Source organism: Pseudorca crassidens, chromosome 8 (genome assembly GCF_039906515.1).
Source record: "Pseudorca crassidens isolate mPseCra1 chromosome 8, mPseCra1.hap1, whole genome shotgun sequence".
Taxonomy (NCBI): Eukaryota; Metazoa; Chordata; class Mammalia; order Artiodactyla; family Delphinidae; genus Pseudorca; species Pseudorca crassidens.
Window position 1 is genome coordinate 57,029,823 of NC_090303.1, and position 20,558 is coordinate 57,050,380.

The window sequence follows — 20,558 nt, forward strand, 5'->3', positions numbered from 1 at the left end:
TAACTTGCACCCAGAATGGAACACAATGTTCTGAGGGTATGAAGTGGAAGGAGATCACAAAGAAATAGCTAAACATCTCTGCATAGAAAATGAATAGGAATTTGGAAGTTGGAAAGAGTAGAGGAGAAGGCGACCTGGGAGGGGATGGTGGCATCCTGGAACTGAGGCATTGCTGGAGACTGAAACTGAAAGAGAAAATTGGCCTATGAGCAGTTCTCGGTCCTGGGGTGATTGGGGGACTCTTGAGAACAGGAATATCTGTTACTGTAATTTAAATTGTTTTGTTTTGTTTGAATTAAATGCCGTTTGCTCCCCAAGTGTTCAGTAAAATGTGCTGCTGCACAGCAAAGGCTTTATGTTAGCAGGCTTGGGGGGAGTCCAGGAGAAGACCTGGGCTCCATGGCTGGACTGGTGAGGATGGGAGTGCCACACAGCAGCAGGAGACTGTGAGAGAGGATTCAGCTGCAGCAGGAGCCCATGGTCAAAGGATACCACGAAGAACAGCCCCCAGGAAGTCACAGAGAGCTATGGAGGGTGTTAGACTTTGCAAGAGATGTGATAGGAGACTTGGGATGATTTTATACAGGTCTCAAAGAACAGGATGATCTCAGTTGCCCATTTTATGATGCATAAACCTGCAGGTGAAAATGAAACGAAAAATTCAGTCGTCTGAAAGCCCATCTGAGGCCTGCAGACATTTAGGAACAACCAGACAATTGACTGTACTTCCAGTATCTATGACAACATCAAGCGTTATAGGGAGACAGGCTAGAATCACGTCACTGCCTCTGGCTAGACCTGTACTTTACCCAACAGAAAATTCCTTGATATTCTCCATCTTTGACATCTGCCAACTACACAAACCGTTGTGGGGAATAAGAATAAATTTGTTCTGAATTGGTTCTTGCTATTGCCCCAGTGTTTCTTTCATGGACTACAACACCATGCTGAGATTCTCAGACGAGCTTACATTACTCTCTGTAGAACTTTAAAGTAGACACTGGCATCTGCCTACACATTTTGCTGAGTTAAATATTTGGATTGCTAAATGTAGTATAAAATACAAGTAAATAAAAATATACATTTTAAGTTCTTCCATTGCTTTCTCTATATTTCCCCAGAGTCTGTAACAAGTCTTTGATTTAACTGCAACATGTAAATGCCAGCCCTACCCCCACTTTCAACAATGCCATTCATCTAAGAATCTCAAAGCGTTTTTTAATAATGGACTCATTAATCCTCATAACACTCCTTCATTTGACACATGTAACTCTCAGTACATGATATGTTGGTACTTACTCTGGATTTAATTTAACAGGTTTTCCCCCCATTGTGGGTAGTCATTTACAGTGACCTCATTTTAGTTGAGTTATTGCTCAGATTTGTGGAAGTTTGAATGGCCTCATCCCAAAATGACATCTTCTGGCAGATAGAAGAAAATCATCTGAAGAAGCAACTATTATATTGTTTTAAAGGAGAGTCTTCAGCAACACATGGCCCTACAAATAAACAACTAGATTTTAATCATGGGCTAAGAAAGTGAGACATTTTGCTATTTTACAAAAAAGTAAAATTGAATGAATTTCAGAATTCATGGGAGGGAGAGAACAAAGGCTTAGCTGAGACTGGGAGGCCCTAGGTAGCAGGAGCTTAACCTCTTAACCTCTTGTCGTATCAAAGAAGGTCATTTTTCACATTTCCTCTTTTTATACTTGCCCTCTTTGATCTCTGTCCTTTCTGTGGTCAGATATGAAGATGGCTTTCTGGAGTTAAAGTCCACCAGGAGTAGAACAACATACCAGGTCGGGCTGAGGTCCAGTGTCCAAGAAAATGTGGCTAGAAGAATGGGTTTTGGAGGTGGGCTGCAATATCTATTGATTCAAGCAAGCTGACAAGTCCAAAGAGGAAAAGCATATGCACCGGAGTTGGTGGGAAAATGGGAGCTTAGAATCTGAGATAGATAAGGGAGTAGCAATTTACTGGGGAACTTTGGACACACTTTGATGAGCAGTGTTCTTGTGTGATATCCTCTAGCCTGTGCTTATTCCTCCATCACTTTTAAAGACACGGCACTCTGAACCAGACGTCTCATAAGCTGACTCCTCTCTGTGGTTTCAGCTATCACCTCCACGTAGATAAATCACAAATCTCTCACATCAGCCTTTACCTCCTAGAGGAGTGATTCTTAACCATGTCAGACCCAATGCCCCTTTCATAACAAAAATTTTGTAATGTCCTTTTTATTATAGTGAAACTCATAAATAATATAAATTACCTATATACGTAATTTAAAAAAGAAAATGCCTTAACTGTAGTATAAAAAATAAAGTAACAATACAATGTGTATTTCAGTGTATAAATCCTTGGGCACAACTACACCAGAAGACAAAGTGAAGTGTCAGATGTTAGCACCTTACCAAAAAATCTCAGGGATGACACAACTACAAAGCCAGGAAATGAAGGTGTACCATATTGGCAACTCTAATATTATGCCTAGTGTTGCCATTGGTGGTACGACTTTGTAAAATGGTCAACAGTTGTTGGTGAAATTTTAAACCAAGCAACATACAATCTACCATTGACTTACATGGTAGTTGTGTTCCTGGAAGCTGGTATACGTTAGGAGACATAAAAGTACTTTGCATTTATATATAAAATAGAGTCAGAGTCTAGGCTTAGAAAATTGAATTTTTCCTACATCAGTGGTTCTCAAATTTTTGGTCTCAGAACCCCCTTATACTCTTAAAATTATTGGGAACCCCAAAAGCATTTGTTCATGTGGGTTGTATCTATTGATATTAACTGTATTAGAAATTAAAACTGAGAAATTTTAACAATATTTATTTACTATTTAAAAATAACAATCTCATTACATGTTAACATAAATAACATTTTTATTAAAAATAACTATATCTTCCAAAACAAAAGATAATTTGGTGAGAAGAGTGGCATTGTTTGACAGATTTGCAAATCTCTGTAATGTCTGGCTTAATCAAAGACAGCTAGATTCTCACATCTACTTCCATATTCAGTCTGCCGCAATATGGTATTTTGTTAGAAGTGTTTGCGGAAAATCCAGCCTTATACAGATATGTAGTTGGAAAAAGTAGGAGTGTTACAATAGACTTTGCAGGTAATTGTGGATATTCTTCTTTTATAAGATGCAAAACTCAACAGTTGATGGTTTCTTAAAAGCTTGTTGGAATGTGGAATCTGAAATCATATCAATGAATATCATGTACTCTGTTACATTAAAATCCATTGTTCTATCTTGCTCTGTGAACGGACCTTTTACCATGTATGATTTTGTAACATCATACATTGGTTATTTGTAAAGTATTGGATCACTGAGTTATAAAGATCTTCCAAATGTTGACATATTTCATCATATAAAATCAATAAATCACATTCACTAATATTGCCACTAATCTCATCAGAAAGGACTTTAAGTCTTGAGAGGCTGTCAAGCTCATGGTGGTAGGTGCAAATTTTCCTTCCAATTCTTGCTTGAACGCTTAAATTTTATCATTGGCAACATGTACTTTTTAGTTGTTTTCTTGGAAATGAAAAAAAGTGTTCATTTTTGAGAAAATAGTCTGCAAAGATACTCACCTGAATAGTAACCATAGTTTGTCTGCCTGTTGTTTTTCCTAGTAAAAATGATGTTCCTTGAAAAACATGGCTGATTCAGCTTGCAACTCAAATTTGTATTTTGATATGTAGCATTTTGTCAGACAGAATATTAAAAAGTGTGTATTCAAGGGTTGAGATTTAATGAAGTTAATAAATTTTATTGCTTCATCAAGGACATTCTTAAGTGAAAATGGAGGGTTTTGTTTTTGTTGGTTTAACTGCGAGTGCGTGGTAATGAAGAATGCAGTGGCCACTAGTATGGTACAGTTGGGTGCTACTGCCTTGATTTGTGCAAGGCACCTACATTTTTACCCACTTTTGTCTCATCATTGCAAGTGTCAACTCAGTAAAACAGTCAGTGTCAACTCAGTAAAACAGTCAAATAACATGATGGTATTACTGTGAAAATGGTTTTGACCTTGACTATCCTTGATAGGGTCTCAGGGGTCCCTGGTCATAATTTGAGAACCAATGTCCTAGTTGGATTTCTGAGGGGGACATGTGAAAGTCACACAGGCCAATTCATTGTTGTGTTTGTACTGCACACACCACACATGTCATGATATCTCTGGCTCCTGTCCACTAATGTCAGTAGTGCCTTCCCATCATGTTGACAACCAAAAATGCCCACAAATTTCCACAATACCGTCTAGGGGCTGTAGTGACCCTTTGAAAAACTACTTCTCTAGAAGTTTTGATCTGTGTTAGCAACTTGACAAGGAAACTTTCCACAGGAATACCAGCCCGCACTCAACATGTACAAAGCAAACTCATCACTTCCTGATAGATTCAAAATACATTAGAGCTGGAAGGGCCTGTACGGTTCACCTAGGCCCACCCTTTACAAGTGAAGCAGGCGGCACAAGAAAGGTACGTGGCTTCAAGGTGATAACTAGCATTAAAGTGACTATTATTGAATAATGGTCCATTCCATCGTGTTTCAGGCATTTTATACATTTTCTCATTTAATTTGTAGGTATTTCCAGCCTCATTTTACAAAGGACAATGAGACTCAGAGGTAAAATGGCTTCCCAGAGTTTATAAAATTAGTTAATGACAGAAAAGAAACCTTGAGACCAGGTCTCTTGGTTCCAAATGCTTTGCTCTTCCCTTCCTGCCATGACTGATCCTCCCTTCTACTGCTTTCCTCATGCACATCCAGTTAGATCCTGCCTCCATCAAGTTTTCCACATTCACCCTGCATTTTCAATGCCATCATCTAGTTTAGGTCCCCATTTCTTCTCATTTTGACTTATTACCCCATAGCTAGACACCTGACTCTGCTCTGTTCTTCCTTCTATTCACTGTGGATGTGTTTTTCATGCTAAAGTCATGGATCAGGACAGGGCCCCCAGAGGGGAGAGAAGGGAGAACAAATACGTGCTGAGGAACCAGGGTGATAGGTGGATCTGGGCACTTGCGCCCTGTGATTAAGGAGAAAGTCTGTCCTAGGTGTTTGCATTTCTTTTTATCTTGTCAGCAGTCCATGAAGTCAGCACTGTTACCTCATTTTAACAAGAGGAAATTGAGAGATAACTAAGAGGTAAGTAGCTTGTACAAGGTCATACAGACTGTCAGTGACAACTGGGAACTTGACCCTGACCTCTTGTCTCCACAGCCCTCTTCTGCCCACATCTCCCTACAGGAAGGCATGGGAAATGATGTTCAGAAAAGCATTAGGACCCCTATCAGGCCTAGAAGTAGGGCAAACTCAACTCGACTTCTAGCTAAGAGAGGGAGCACGTTTGTTTAGCACCCAGTTCAGGCAGGAGAGGGTGAGGAGAAGATTCTGGGACTGGTTCTCCAGGATCTGTGCCAGAAAAACCAAACTTGTTTAGAAGTGAGTTAAAGTCAGCTGAGCAGACCTGGACTTAAGGATCTCTCAGGCTGCTACCTGTTTATGGAAAATTGGTCTCATTTTTCCTTTGTTTGCTAGAAAAACTCCTTTGGGAAAAATCAAACGCTGCACTCCCAGGACTGAGAGGAAACAAGACTGTCCCCACACTTTGGCAGGCCAGAGAGGAGTCTCTGAGAATCCCTGGAAGCCTGCATGGTAGAGGGAACCGATGGGGGGGGTATGGGGGGCTCTGCAATGATCCCGCCTGAGCCAGCCTCACTGTTGACACACCCCTGCTACCTGCTATGTGTGCCAACTGTTTCATTCCTCTTCTTTGCTCCAGTGGTGCAGACTTCCTCCCAGGTCTCTAGTCCTTCTCCTATTTCTATTCTTTATGGAATTTAGAAATATAGAGTGAAAACAAAACAGGATGTTAAGCTTTTTAATTCCCTCCTTTCTACAGTGTCTGCAAAATGGACAAAAAGGCAAGAACCTGCACAAACATGTTTAGGCTAGTATATTCAAGAGTAAAGAAGTGGATAAAAGTCCCTCAACAGTTCAATGACCCTTACTACACTTGGGACCACCTCCTCTCCTGACCTTTACAATACAGGCTCCCCTGGAATCATACTGCTCACAGCAAGCCCACTGGGGGTATTCATGGTAAAGACTCTTTCCAGCTTTAGGGAGAAAAGATGTTATAAAATAAAAAGTACTACAGTAAGAAGGCCTTCTAATTCCATTTTTCCCAACTGCTGGAAAAGAATTTTAACTGGCCTAAAATATTTTATAGCCTTTTCTCTTTTCCTTTTCTCCTTCTTTTACTTCCTCATTTCTTTACTAGCTAGTGTTAGAGAATCTCGAGTTTACCACGCGGCAGTATACTTGGAGTTTGAGGAACTCAAATTATAAGGAAACTGGTGCTCAGAGTAGTAGGACTTAGTCAAGGTCACAGAGGTCTTCTGGGTTCCTGGGACATCACTGCCTTTAGGATGAGCAAAAGCCCCTTCTGCAAAGTTCTGAAGAGATAAAACCTCTTCAAACGGCTCCTCAGAAGGGAGAGAGAACATGGCAATGTGGGGGAAGAATCTATTTGAAAAACAATTAAAAATAAATGGAAGAGTGAGAGAGCACAATGAGTTTTTCTTGGAAGAAATATAGATTGAATGTATCTTGGTTAATCGATACATTCAATTTAACATAGCAAACACTTATGGGTTCACGCCTGTGCCTGGCCGGTGGTTAAAAGTGCAGATTCCTGGGCTCCATTTTTTGAGACTAAGGTTTAGTAAATGGTTTTCCAAACAAAAAGGATCAGCTGGGGACATCTGCTATGCTGCTTCAGTCCTCTCCCCTGAGAGATTCTGTACATCTCAGTGGGGCTGGAGAATGTGGATCTCAACATGGCAGATGAATCTGAGTTCCTAATACAAGTGGTCCTGGAGCCCAGTTTAACTATGAATCAGCTTCATTTACTTATGGACCATTTGGCTTCCCCTTTTCAATCACTTCCTTACCTCTGACTATCCAAACCATTTCACATATGTAGACACGGTTTAATGGGTCATCTAGAAAAATCCAGAGATGGCTTCATCCAAAGTTGAGAAAAGCCTGGTAGAGTGCTGGGATAAATGCAATCCCCTCTTGGGCTCACTTCAGAAGGCTTTAAAAAAATCTTTAACTGTCTTTCAGAAAGAATTGTTTTAAGACTAGGAGGGAAGCAGGAGTCCTCACTCCAGTTCTACTTAAGCTGCATTCAGTTGGAACCCACTCCGGCCCTCAGCTCTGGTTATTGGACAACGTGGTTTTAGGAATGTGTGAGATTTATAGCTTGAAAAATGCCAGAAAATCAGGAATTTAAATACCCCCTGATTTATGGCTAGCTTGTCAGAGGCTCTAGGGCTTTAGAAATGCTAAATGTTTGACTGTGTTCTGCTTTCAGCTGATCATTATTAATAATGGTTGCCCCCAAAGGTTTAGTGGCTCTCAGCTGTAACCTTTACGCCTGGTCCATTCCTGCTTTGTGAGGGGTTATAAATTCCAGGATTAAAAAAAATTGTAATAGGAACATTCTTGGAGTTTTGTAGCCAACAGTTCTGAGACTGGTTACCTGGGAGATGGATGGAGATCTCTGCTCACATATCTAAGCTGCTTTCTTGTTGAATGCTGCAAGTATGCAATGAGTCTTTACTAAAGAATGATTCTTTACCCAAGAAGAGACAAATACAAGCACACACATTTGTTGTCTGTATTTGTGGTTGTTTATTATGGATCCAGGAACACTTGGTGCTGAAAACTGGACCCTCCTCCCCCACACGCGGTTACTGTAAATGATTTAAATCAATCCCTTTTATGCAGCGTTGAGTACAGGAAGCACAATATGTAGTGACTAAATATGCCATTTAAATTCTTCTCAGGCAAATGTTAAAAGGCGGGGAGGGGAAACTGAGATTGGCAAGGTAGCTGTATTCAAATATTTTTGATAGGTTTCTAAGATACATGTCTCTTTTTCCAAAGCAAATGCATTCACGCCTAAGAAAACAAACAGGGAAAATGGCTCTTGTGCTGGTGAGCTTGTGAGAAATGCCAAAAGAGTTGTTTGCGCCCAGTTGCAGATATCAGGGTGTCTTTGTTGTTAAGCTTTGATGCTCGGAATCAGGAGGAATGTTTCCATGACAACCAATAGACATTATGTTTATTTACTAAGTGGTAGGGAATGACAGTGTCGGCCATTGACATTTAAGTTTCTTTCTCCTCTTTCTCTCCCCAGCAAAGATTTGTTTTAGGCGATGAAAATGGCAACAGCATCTTCCATTTTATTTGTCAGAGCTTCTACAGCAAAAATAAAGGGCACTTTAATTTGATTCAGCTATTCCGTGAAACATCCTTTGTAGGTCTGTTGCTCTATGGGCTTTGGAGAGCGCTTACAGTGGGCAGTTGCTGGTGAGATGATTTGCAAAGTGAAAAGCAAATTTCAGGTTTTATTCACTTGCAAATGATCTAATAACTGCATTCCAGTTAAAATTTACATAGGTCTAAATTTACATAAGTCTCATTAACGTCCTGTAAATTTCACGTGACCTTGTTTATGCTCCTACTGATATATTCATAAAAAGGGTCTATTAAGACCTGTAACAAGACTACAACCTCATCAGAGACAGGAGATGGCACTACAGGGTGGGTGGGGACAGTTCTTCACAGGTTGTAAATAACGATGGACTCCACTCTGTTATCTATCTGCCTGTGGCTTGTCTGCCCTCTAAATTATCTGCGGTCAATTTTTAATGCTGAACTGGCTTCCTCCTACTATCCAGCTGGTGTGTGCTCGAGGGATATAAACCAATGTTAGCACTTGCTTTGAGAAAACACCATTAGCAAGGCAAGCTGCTGTTGGGGGTGGGGTGCCGTCTGGGGTGTGGGGTGGGATGAGGAGGTGGTTATTCATACGACACATGATACTCGCGAAAGCAGAGCTGGCATTTCCTTAGCCCCTGTTTTGTATGATCTGTGCTGCTGATCTGATTAATTTGAACAATTGAAACTTGAGACGCTTCCAGCTCTTAAGGCAAGATCGCCAACGCTGTGGGAAATAGTCAATGCGTGACTCCTTGGAGGTGCTCAAAATGCCATTGCCTGAAACACTTTTCCCTGATTTTCTGTGGCTCACGTAGAAATCAGCGTCTCTCACAGCAGCTGCATAACTTCATTACATTCATCTGTTGCAGGCCTGTTTCTCATACTAGAATGTAAGCACTTTGAAGGCAGGGATTGTGTCTTATTGAACCTTGTATCCACAGTGCCTAGCACAGTTTCTGGCACAGCAGGCCTTCTGGACACATTTGTGGGATAAATGAATGAGGAAGGAGTGAATGATCACAACCCAGCTCCTGAGTGGAATCAGGCATGCCGTCCTCTGATCATACTGCCTTTACAACACCCCTCACGTGTTATTGTCTGTTTCTAGTTCTGTGGAATTAATGCCTACATTACTGTCCACTTAAGGAGGAGAGAGCCACAAGAGTATGTTCTTCTGATTTGTGGTGTGTGCATGCTGCACATGCACAAAGAAAATAATACAACAGAAAAGTCACAGAGGAAAGGAGGAGGTTCTGGCGAGATCCACATCTTGCCACAAGAAGACTGCAGGAAGTGAGGAGGAGCACTGAAGATCTGGAACTCAGATTTTCTCTCACTAGATAGACTACATCTCTGGGTCTCAATGACTCCACCTCTAAAATGAGGGGTTTGGGCAAGATCAACTTCTCTCAAGTTGTGTTCCAGTGGACACCAATGTCTACATGTGTTAATAGCTCTTCTGGAACAACCCCAAACCAACAAAACAACCAACTCTGTGTAAAACTAAATTAAACATGAATACTAAGAATCCCAGGAGTTAAGGGTAGACCGAGTCTGAGAGCTCTTAAAAATATGTGGTTTCTATGATTGTTCAATCAGGAATACTATCAGAGGAAGCCTGTGGGCAAAAATTACTTTTACCAGCCTTATTTGATAATTGAACAACTTTGTTCAGAGCCATCTCGAGACATTCATGGGGCACTGGTGTCCTAGATTGGTAGTTTTTTTCCCAGAGGTGATTGTAATTCTGAGTCATGCTCTTATTTTATCAAGGTGTTGAAAAAAACTCACTGCTGTATTTCACCAACATAATAGAAAAAGAACAGAGATTTGGAAATTTGAGGTAGTATTGTAGGTAACCCAAAATAAAAAACCTGCACTCACTTGTGGTTTGTCTGCACTTATATTCACTGATGATGATCAGGTTACCAATTCCCCTTAAGTGTAGGCTGACTCAGATAGAGGTCTTGAAAAATACATGACTTGTGCAACATTTTCTATGATTGTTCAATCAGGAATCCTACCAGAGGGAGCCCATGAGATCTTCCACTGTAAAGATCTCAAAGGAGGATGAAAAAGATGGAGTTGTATATTTATCTTCTGTTACCACAAGCCTTCCTCAGCTCTGCTTCAGATAAACTGTTATCAGAATCATTTATCAACAACAAAGAATTAACAACTGTCTACGGGGTAAAAAGTGCTCTGGATACAAATACATGGAATTTGTCAGGGAAAAGGGGAAGGAGAAGAAAGTAGCTTGTATTTATTGAGCAGCTACTACATGCTAAGCATTATGCTAATGCTTCTTAGGAGGTATTGATATCATCATCTCCCTTTTACATATGAGAAAACCGAGGTTCATGGTGACATGAGAGTCATCAGCTAGAAAAGGGCATAACCTAGATTCAAATCCTGATAATGCTATGACATTAAAGTCTGTGAGCTTTTCATTTTCTTCTCCTGAGAGGAGAGGATCCATACCTAGAATGAGTTAACACTAGCAGCCCTTAACAACTCCTAAGTCACAGAGGCAGTAAGGTCAGAGGAGAAGGCACCATGGTTTTGGTGGTCAGGGACAGAATTAAACAAGATGTGGGGTTTGAGCTGATCTTTGAGGGAGTCGAGGATCTAGAGGCACATTTAGAATCATGGTTAAACAAAAGAGCCACACTACTTCTGGTGCTTTGCAGATCTGTGACCACATGGTGACCTCAGAAAGAAATGAGAGAGCTTGAGGGCCAAGTGCAGGGTTATCCCAGGCTCCAGAGATTCAGGGGGACATGTCACAGCTGGTAGAAACTCATGGTCCTCAGGACATGGCTGCTATAGATAGGATGTTTGTGTCCCCCACACCCAGATTCCTATGTTGAAACTAATCCCTAATATGTTGGTATTTCTAGCTGTAGTTTTTGGAAAGTGCTTAGCTCATGAGGGTAGAGCCCTCATGAGTGCAATTAGTGCCCTTACAAAAGAGACCACAGAGAACTCCCTTGTCACTTCTGCCATGTGAGGACACAGTGAAAAGATGACTAGGAAGCAGGAAGCAGGTTCTCAAGACACCAAATCTTCTGGCACTTTGATCTTGGACTCCCCAGCCTCCATAACTCTGAGAGATAAATTTCTGTTGTTTATAAGCCATCTAGCTCACAGTATTTTTGTTATAGAATCCCAAACAGACTAAGAGAATAATAAAACTATAGACATTCCTGGGTTCCCTGATGTTACTGCAATGGGCTACTTCTACCTTAGCTCTCTGTAGCAGATTTCATGATCTGGCCTTTGCAGTGGCTCCAATAAATAAGGCTACTGTATAGTGAAAAGAAAGACATGGAATCTCAATTGGAAAATGGGCAAAAAGAACTGTCAAAACAGCTCTAGTGATCATACATTTCTATTCCCTATTCTGTCTTGAATTTACTGTATTTAAATTACTCCAAGTGGACCCTAACCATAGCTGGTCTTCCTTCCTGTGTCAGTGAGAACAAAGATGGGAAGAACAAAAGGTAGGAGATGTGCAAAAACTGTCACACTGAGAAAGCCACATCATATTAATTTTATAACAATTCCAGTATTTGCAAAGGAGTGGAACATGAAACTAGCTAAGTGGCGTAAGTGTTACTGTTCACAGATATTTCCTGCTTCTCCCTGAGAGGATTGTATTTTCTTACCCATTGATACTAAACTTGGGCAAATGACGTGCTTTCCAAAATAAAATGAAAGCAGAAATGATGTGTGTTATGTGTCACTCCGTGGAGAAGTCTGCACTTCTCCCAAAGATCTGAGACTCGTGCTTTGGACTCCACAAGTGGATAGAACTTTGAATTGCCCCTCTTGGGAGAAGTGAGCGAGTTCTGTGTGTTGGAGAAAGAATAAAATGGATATTTGATGACTAGAACATAAAACTGAGTCAGGGACCTGCTGTATGCTTACCAATCTTATTTATTTTTTCTTGAGCACAGAGAAGATTCCATTTCCCAGTTTCCTTTTCAGTTTGGTTGGTGCATCTAATTTTTTTCTAAACAAGAGAATGTGGGCTGAAATGATGTATCTCACTTCCAGGTATTGCATAAAAGTCCCTGTATGATCACTTAATATTTTCCCCTCTTATGGCGACCATAGTGCCATTGTTGAAAATGATAGTATCGCAAGATAAAAGGAATCTGGTTTCTGGGTCATTGCTTTAAGAAAAGCCACCCAGAAGAGCCTCTTGACCCACATCAGCCTGTAATATAAGTTAGGAAGTTACCAGGTTACGGTGATAGTGATGTTACCAAGGTTTTTGGATTGTTTGTTATAGCACGTAGTGTTTCTTATCTTGCTTAAGTCATGAAGGAATTTAATAACATAACTGGCATAAGTTTTAGGGATTTTAAAATGGAATCAGGGTGAATCAGAATACCCACCACAATTAGAAGGTCATGGCCTCATTCTTGGGCTTTTCAAGTAGGGGTACAAAGGTGTTTTAATTCTGGGATACACTATTAATTTCCTGATAAATCTGCAGGAACCTCTATACCCATACTCACAGTTAGACTTTTTTTTTTTTGCATTTGATAGTGAAGGAATAGGGCTTAGAAAAAAAGTTCCTTGATTCTATGGTCATAAATGAGAAACAAGAAAAGGACATGTCCTCAGAGCTCCCAAGAAGGATGGAGGTTCTGCTGTGCTAAGTGATTGTTAGCTTTGTGTACCACCACACTGCAGATGGGGACTTCAGGACACTGTAGTCAAGTTCCAGCTTGGAGGAATATGTGCTGAGGACTGTGGGCTGAGGGGAAGCAAGGATGAAAGGGTACAGGAGGTCGGCTGGGGTTAATGATGCAGATCTTAGGGATACTTTTAAAGATGCTACACTTGTCACCCAAATTCCCATACTTTAGGGTCAGTGGTGAGACTCACAATAGAACTTTCCATCTAGGCATGGATTGATACCTTGCCTTTTAAAGAACATAATATTTATGTTTTTCTTAATAATAAATGCAATATTTGTTAACTGTAGGACATTTAGGAATTACAGAAAAGCATAAAGTAGAAAAAGATCATAATCTCCAACCCAGGAAATAATCACTATTATTTTGCTGTAGTTCTTACCAACCTTTTAAATTAATATACACATATTACATATCAAGAACAAAGTTGATGTTTACCCTTTAAGGGTACTTTGTATTAATTAGTATAGGCCAGGTTATGCTGCTAGAACAAAAGATCCTCAAATTTCAGTGGCTTATAATATCAAAAGTTTAATTCTCATTCAGGCTGCATGTCCATTCCAGACCAGATCCATCTGTGCTTCACATCACCTCCATTCCAGGGACCCATAGTGAAGGAGCAGCCTCTGTTTGGAACAATCTCCTTTCAGAGAGAAAAGAGACAGATCTTAAACTGACCCTTAAGCTTTTGCATGGAGTGACACATAACTCACATCATTTCTGCTTTCATTTTATTTTGGAAAGCACGTCATTTGCCCAAGTTTAATATCAATGGGTAAGAAAATACAATCCTCTCAGGGAGGAGCAGGAAATATCTGTGAACAGTAACACTTACGCCACTTAGCTAGTTTCATGTTCCACTCCTTTGCAAATACTGGAATTGTTATAAAATTAATATGATGTGGCTTTCTCAGTGTGACAGTTTTTGCACATCTCCTACCTTTTGTTCTTCCCATCTTTGTTCTCACTGACACAGGAAGGGAATGGTGGGGGATGATTTGGAGACCCTACCACCAGTGGAAACACTGCCAGCAGAAATTTTAAATTACATTCTCAATTCAAGAATTTACTTATTCAACAGAAATCTTCAACAAATGGTGGTCCTTACCTGGCTTCTCCTGCTGAGAGAGGGACAGTTTACTGGCACCATGGCAGCCCTTTCTAGCAGCTGGTTCAAGGGTCCATATGTAATCAGAGCTAGTGCTTTGGGTTCAGATGCCCACATCTACCTATCTCTGTCAGCCTCCCACCTTCTGTCCGCAGAGGCTCTTCCTAGGGTGTCAGGATGCAGCTTCGTAAATCTGAAATCACCTGCTCATTTTCTCGGTACCCAGCTGTTCGCTGAATGGTTTAAGAACAGAAGGAAAATGTCCATTCCCCAACCCCCATGTGCTCCTCCTGGTCCTTGGCTTTGTGGGCATCACCTCCTGTGCTGAGGAGGGCATGAAGCTCAGTCACCATCCATTATGTCCTCACCAAGGCCCAAAACTGTCTGTCCAGAGACAGGGGAACATTCATAAAGCTACGCGGCACCTTCAGATGCTGTCCCTGCCCCTGGTTTTCTAATTGGCATGCTGAACGCCTGGGCAGCAGAGACTGTCCCAATTCTACATTCATTCTCAGTGTAGTAGAGATCCAATTATTTGCCAGTAACAAATCATGTTCATCCTTATCTTGCAAGTGTGGTTTGACTTCCAAGTACACCCCCAGTGTGCCCCTCTGAGCCCTTTTGCTCATCCTGTCTTGAGGTCACCTTTTGTGGAGCCCCAGGTTTGGATAGCCAACAGACACCTCTGGCGTTGCACCATGTTTTACCTTTAGCTTGTGTCCCATGTTCACTGTCTCTCCCCTCTCTCCCTAGTCAGATTCAGGGGTTGTTTGCTTTTATTTATTATTCAGTAAGGACTGTACATGTTTTGCATTTAATAAGCCACTGAACGCACAAGGCTCATTACTGAGCTGGAGTGGAATATGGTATTTGCTAGGTCAAATGACCTCTCCAGAAGGCAGTAAGTAACCTTTTTGTCTTCCACTGTCTCTGCTGGACTCTCCGAAAATGAGCACGACTCTAAAACTCAACAGTGTCCTTTAGCATTTTGTTTTCAGTCTTGATCCTCTAAAGGGGTAAATCCCAATGTCTTCCTAATTTTTTTTTAATATACCATAAGTTGAAGGAAGACTTCCCAAGCTGTATGATTTCTTGATTTGAACACAAACACCAGAAATGGAGAAAGTTCCTGTCCACAGCATACACACCCACAAATTTGACTTTTTTTCTTTTCAGATGTCTTCAGTGAATTCAGTAGAAGAGGATTCTAATAGCACTGTCTGCAAATGTGGTCACTTCTTAGGGAAACAGTAAATTTGATGTCAAGGGAGGGAAAATAGATATAGAATGGTGTGAATATGGGGTCCAAGGATGAAGTGGGGTTAGCTTCAATGCATTTCATGATACTTTTCCAATCTGAGATCCTTTGAATCCATGTGCACTGCGTTGCTTAGTGAGAATGAGCTAAGAAGGAAAAAGCAAACAGGAAAGCAATTCCTGAGACAAATTATTCCTTTCCCTAGGCAGTGCTCTATTCCGATATTTAGAGTAACCCTCTGAATGCCTGGAGTTTATCTTTGGCTGCAAGACAAGCAAACACCGGGCCTGGAATCAGGAGAGAAGGAGGAGGAATAACAACAAAAAGACCCCTTGCCAGGAGTGTAGAGGAGGAGACGGGGCAGAGCCAGCCTCCTGACTGACACTGCAGGGCTCTGAGGCCTGGGACAGCTGTGGAGCCCATCACCTCGGGAGGGAGAGTTTGTTCTGCCTCTGGCTTCCTGGCTCCCAAGCTCCCTGCACATTCTCTCCAGCTGAGCTCATTCTTGGCTGGTCCTCACTCAAAGGCAAGAGAACTAGGCGCTGGGGTAGAGCTAGGTGCTGAGGTGGAGCCAGGTTAGAGACTGGAAGTTCATCCACCTTTGTGATACTAACGCTAAGGGAGGAAATGTGGGATAGAAAGCTTAAAGGAGTCTTGATTCCACTCTGAGGGTGATGTGTGGAAGAACTGGCTTTTCAGGGAACAAGATGGTAGCTTAAGAGTGGTTTTTTGAAAGTTGGGAATTTTCTGCCTCTGGCAAAGCAACATACCCCTATGTATTGGTGACTGTTTGTCATAGCTCCTCTTTGGCTGTATGTAGGAGGAACAAATGGCTTTTGTTGTCTGCGAAAGATTTACTAAGCTCCTTGGACACCCTGTTGCATAACGTCTGTACTCCAGGATTTGTGTGGAGTGGCTGTGAAAGAGCAGGCTTCCTCTCCTTAACCCTGTTACTGTAAGGTAGATAGGGAATAAAGCCATGTATTATGCTACTGTAAAATGTTAAAAGCTGCTTCCTGGTGTCACTGGAGAATTGAAATTAAAAGGTCTGACCTGTCTGGATAAGTCTCTCTGTCTCAAAACTCCCAAAGTGTAGCTGATGCAGGCTCTTCTCCGGCTCCCAGCTTAACCAAATCTAGTTTTGATTTGCCACCCACTCCCAGCAGTTAACGCTTCCCAATATAAATGAATGTATGCTCTCTAAATACTTCAGTTGGATCTTTACATCTCAACAGAATACAAGTCTAAGCACCTAGTAATCCAGGATTGTTCTTGAAAGACTCAATGGAGGATACATTATTTTCTACTTTTTTTCCAGTTATTTTCAAGGAAACAGAGGTATTGGCTTTATGGTGCTAGCTCACAAAGGTTAAATTACTGATGTATGCTTAATATCAATTATGTTAAAAAGCTCCAAGTAGAAAAAAAATCCTTTGATTGGATTTTAATGTATACAATAAGAATAAATAAGACAAAAGGATAGAAGTAACAGAGAGACATCTTTTGGCTCAAAGAATATCTTTTTGATAATAGAGCTGTTCCAAGATAAAAATAGATTGACTTGGCTTATACTGGGCTTACCTTAGTCAAGGTATTCAAGAAAAGGCTATAAAAGTATTTGTTCATTAATTGGCTCTAAGGTATAAAAACAGCAATGAGCATTTTTACTTAAATAACTAAGGAGTTCTTAATCTGTGAACCTCTAAACATGAATGTAGAATTATTTTTATGTGCACATTTTTGGAGGAGGTTATTTCTTCTTTTTTTTAATCACAAGCTCTTTTACATGATAAACCAATTATAAGCTATCCATGTAAAGAGTTAACCTCTCCATGTAAAGCTTCCAACTAGGTCATTACGGCTCCACCTTAAACATGATTGTTCTGCTAAGGATCAATAGACATGTGAGGAAACTTCTAATATGAAAGACAGAAATCAAAATAGACACAGAGAATAGTGACTATAATGCAGGGAGAAGAAAAAAAAGTAACAACAACAAAATAACTCATTAATATACCCAGAGAACCAAGAAGATGCTTCATAAAACAATGAACTGGTATCTATATAAAAGGAACAAAGAAGACAAAAAGGAGCTCTTGGAAACTAAAATTATAATGGCAGACATGAAAAATTCACAAGAAGAATTTGAAGACAAAATTGAGGAAATCTTGAGAAAGTTGAGGACAGGACAAAGAAATGGAAAATAGAGGAGAAAAAAAGTGAGGATTAGTCCAGGAGATCCAACATTTGAATAAAAGGAAGACCTGGATAAAATAGAGGATGTCATCAAATAAATAATTCAAGGGAAGATTTCCAGACCCAAAGTACATGAATTTCTAAGTAGAAAGGGCCTAACAACTAATCTATTTTTAATAAATTAAAAAATACCCATGCCAAGGTATATAAGTGTAAAATTTCAGAATAGTGGCTCAGAGAGAAGATTCTAAGTTTCCAAAAATAAAGAAAAGAGTGAGAGAAAAAAACAACCAAACAAAATCCAGACAGGTCACATAAACTAAAATGAAAACAAACAGTTCAGACACAAAAGACTGGAAATTAGAGTGGAATTGAACTCTTGAACAGTAGAATTGAGTAAACAATGGATTCATTTGTTTGCTTATTATAAAGGGGAAATTGTTTCAACTCAGAATTTTATACCCAGCCAAACTATCAGTTAGATGGTAGGAGTGGTGTGGGTGGTGGGGATAGTGAGGATGGGACAGGAGCAGGAGAACAGAGACTTTTTCACATGTTCAAGATACTGTGCAAACAATGGCACATGTCTAGACAGCATATACACCAGTGCTGCTGGAGCAGTGTTCACTGGGGAAGTTCATGGTGAAAGCATCAGTAGCTAGTGTGATGTTCTCCCACTGCTCACCACACTCTGGGAAGAGCACGGTCTGACAGAGCTAGAAGAGGGAAAAAGCAAAGTTAAATACAAATCCAGCCATGCATCAGGAGGCTCCTTCCTTGGTCCCCAAAGTTCTTAGAGCCAGTCCTGATTCCTGGCTCCCTTGGCAACCCCACTCCCTGAGAGGAGCCAAGTATCCTTTGCAGTTAACTTTCCAAGGAAATTTGGGGAAAATCACATCAGCAGAAGAGCCAGATTAGATCATGTAAAACAGCTGCCTCTGTACACCTTCAGATCAACTCCTTTGTGGAGTAAAGGTGTGCAACGTTTTGCATACACAAAAATAATCTGGAGAAATTGAAAAAAATACATTTTCCTGGTTTCAATGGAAAAAGGTCTGATTCAGTGGGTCTGAGTTGAAGCCCAATTGTTTGCATTTTAAACACACAGGTGGTTGAATTACATACCCATCTTAAAGAAAACTTGTTCTAGAGACTAGGCTCTCAAGATCAGACGATCCACTTGTGATGGAATCCCATGAGCATGCTCCCTTGTCATTAACCCCAGCCCCATGGAATCTGCTCTCAGTGAACGAGTTGGAATTTCTTTAAAGATAATATGAAGTGCTCCTAGTTTGGGAATGAACTTTTAACGAAGAAAATCATCTCACAGGCCTGCTGAGGACTGTTTTGTATTCCAAGGGGAAGCTTCAACAATATGCAATTAGTATATAGATAATTTAGTAACATAAAAGTGACTAAGCAGAATTACAAGTAGGATTCCAAAGAGAAATAATCTTGCTTTTTATCCAAGTATCTGTGTAATACTTATTTGGTTTCAACAGAGGGCTCAATTCTCTCTGATCAAAATCATGATCCTCCAAGACCAATTTTTTTCCTGAAGCCATCACCACCATCAGTACTGCTACTACCCTCCCAAGTGCCCCCCAGACATCATTCTCCCTTGGGAAGTTTCAAAATGAATCAGTGAAAACACTTATTTTCATCTTTATATATGTGTTTGTCTCTCTAACCAGATTACAGACCCCATAGGAGTAGAAAAAAATATTTTTAATCTTTATATCAACTTGGTGTGTGATGACCAAGAAGGTGATATATCACTATTGACTCAGTTAAATTATATACTTTTCCCAAGCATTCAACTTCATAAAATACAGCAAATATAATTCATAGTATTTTAAATGTTTTATAATATTTTATGGATGTTACAGAAAAACCCAAAAGAACTTTTTGGCCAGCCCAATAATATTAATACTTTTCTAGTTAATAGTCATAAATTATGAAAACAATGGAAGTTTTTTTTTAACAAAAAGATAGTTTCATAATGAAAATGAATTTTAGAATACTACTTCCAGAAATTTAACTGGATAATATCTACCCTTTCACTTTGAAACAATGATAATAATGAATCACTTCCCAATTTTTATTATGCCCCTAGAAGCCACTTTCTCCACTTTTAATAATATAGTAATTAAAATGATATTATGTGCTAATGATACTACACACCTAAGGTGAAACTGAGAGCTGAGGAAATTAGATAATTCATGCTTCCAAAACTTTTCTTTAACTCCAAATATAGGGCTCTTAGGTGAAAGGTGTCCTTTATTTTCTTAGGCCTCAATTATCCACTTTTCCACATTGACAACTCCAAAAGATCATAGTTTGCCATATAATAGTCAATTCTCAATATTTATGCACATCAGACTGCCTTACACATTACTTTGGAGCCTCTCAGACTCACCCGCATGGGCTTCAACTGGCTTCATTCAGGTGCATCTTGACAGTCCCTGCCTCTCCTCCTACCCAGCACATCTCTTTCAAGGGAGTAGACATGGAACTGCTCAGTGCCTATGCAGGTGTGACCTACAAGTGCAGGGCAGTTAGTGCCCCATAGGACAATCTCTGACCAATGGGGTTGGGAGCCAAAGCATAAATTCTTTTCCTGTCTTTCCCTCGAATGGAGGGTTCTGAAATACCATCTGAAATTCCGTGGCTGGTTATTTGGTCCTGGAGTATCAAGTTCCCAGTTGCTTCTGTGATGTGTCTTTGTATTGTCATTCCTTCCTCCCTCCCTTCCTCCCTCCCTTCCTCCCTCCCTTCCTCCCTCCCTTCCTCCCTCCCTCCCTCCCTCCCTCCCTCTCTCCCTCTCACCCCCTGTGCTTGGTACTCACACATACATGCTCTGTGTTCTGAGGAACCTAAACAATGATGTGAAATTTGAGAGAAGCAGTGGGGAGATGACACAAAACTGCGGGGGTTCTAAAGTTTGATCTTTGAGATGCA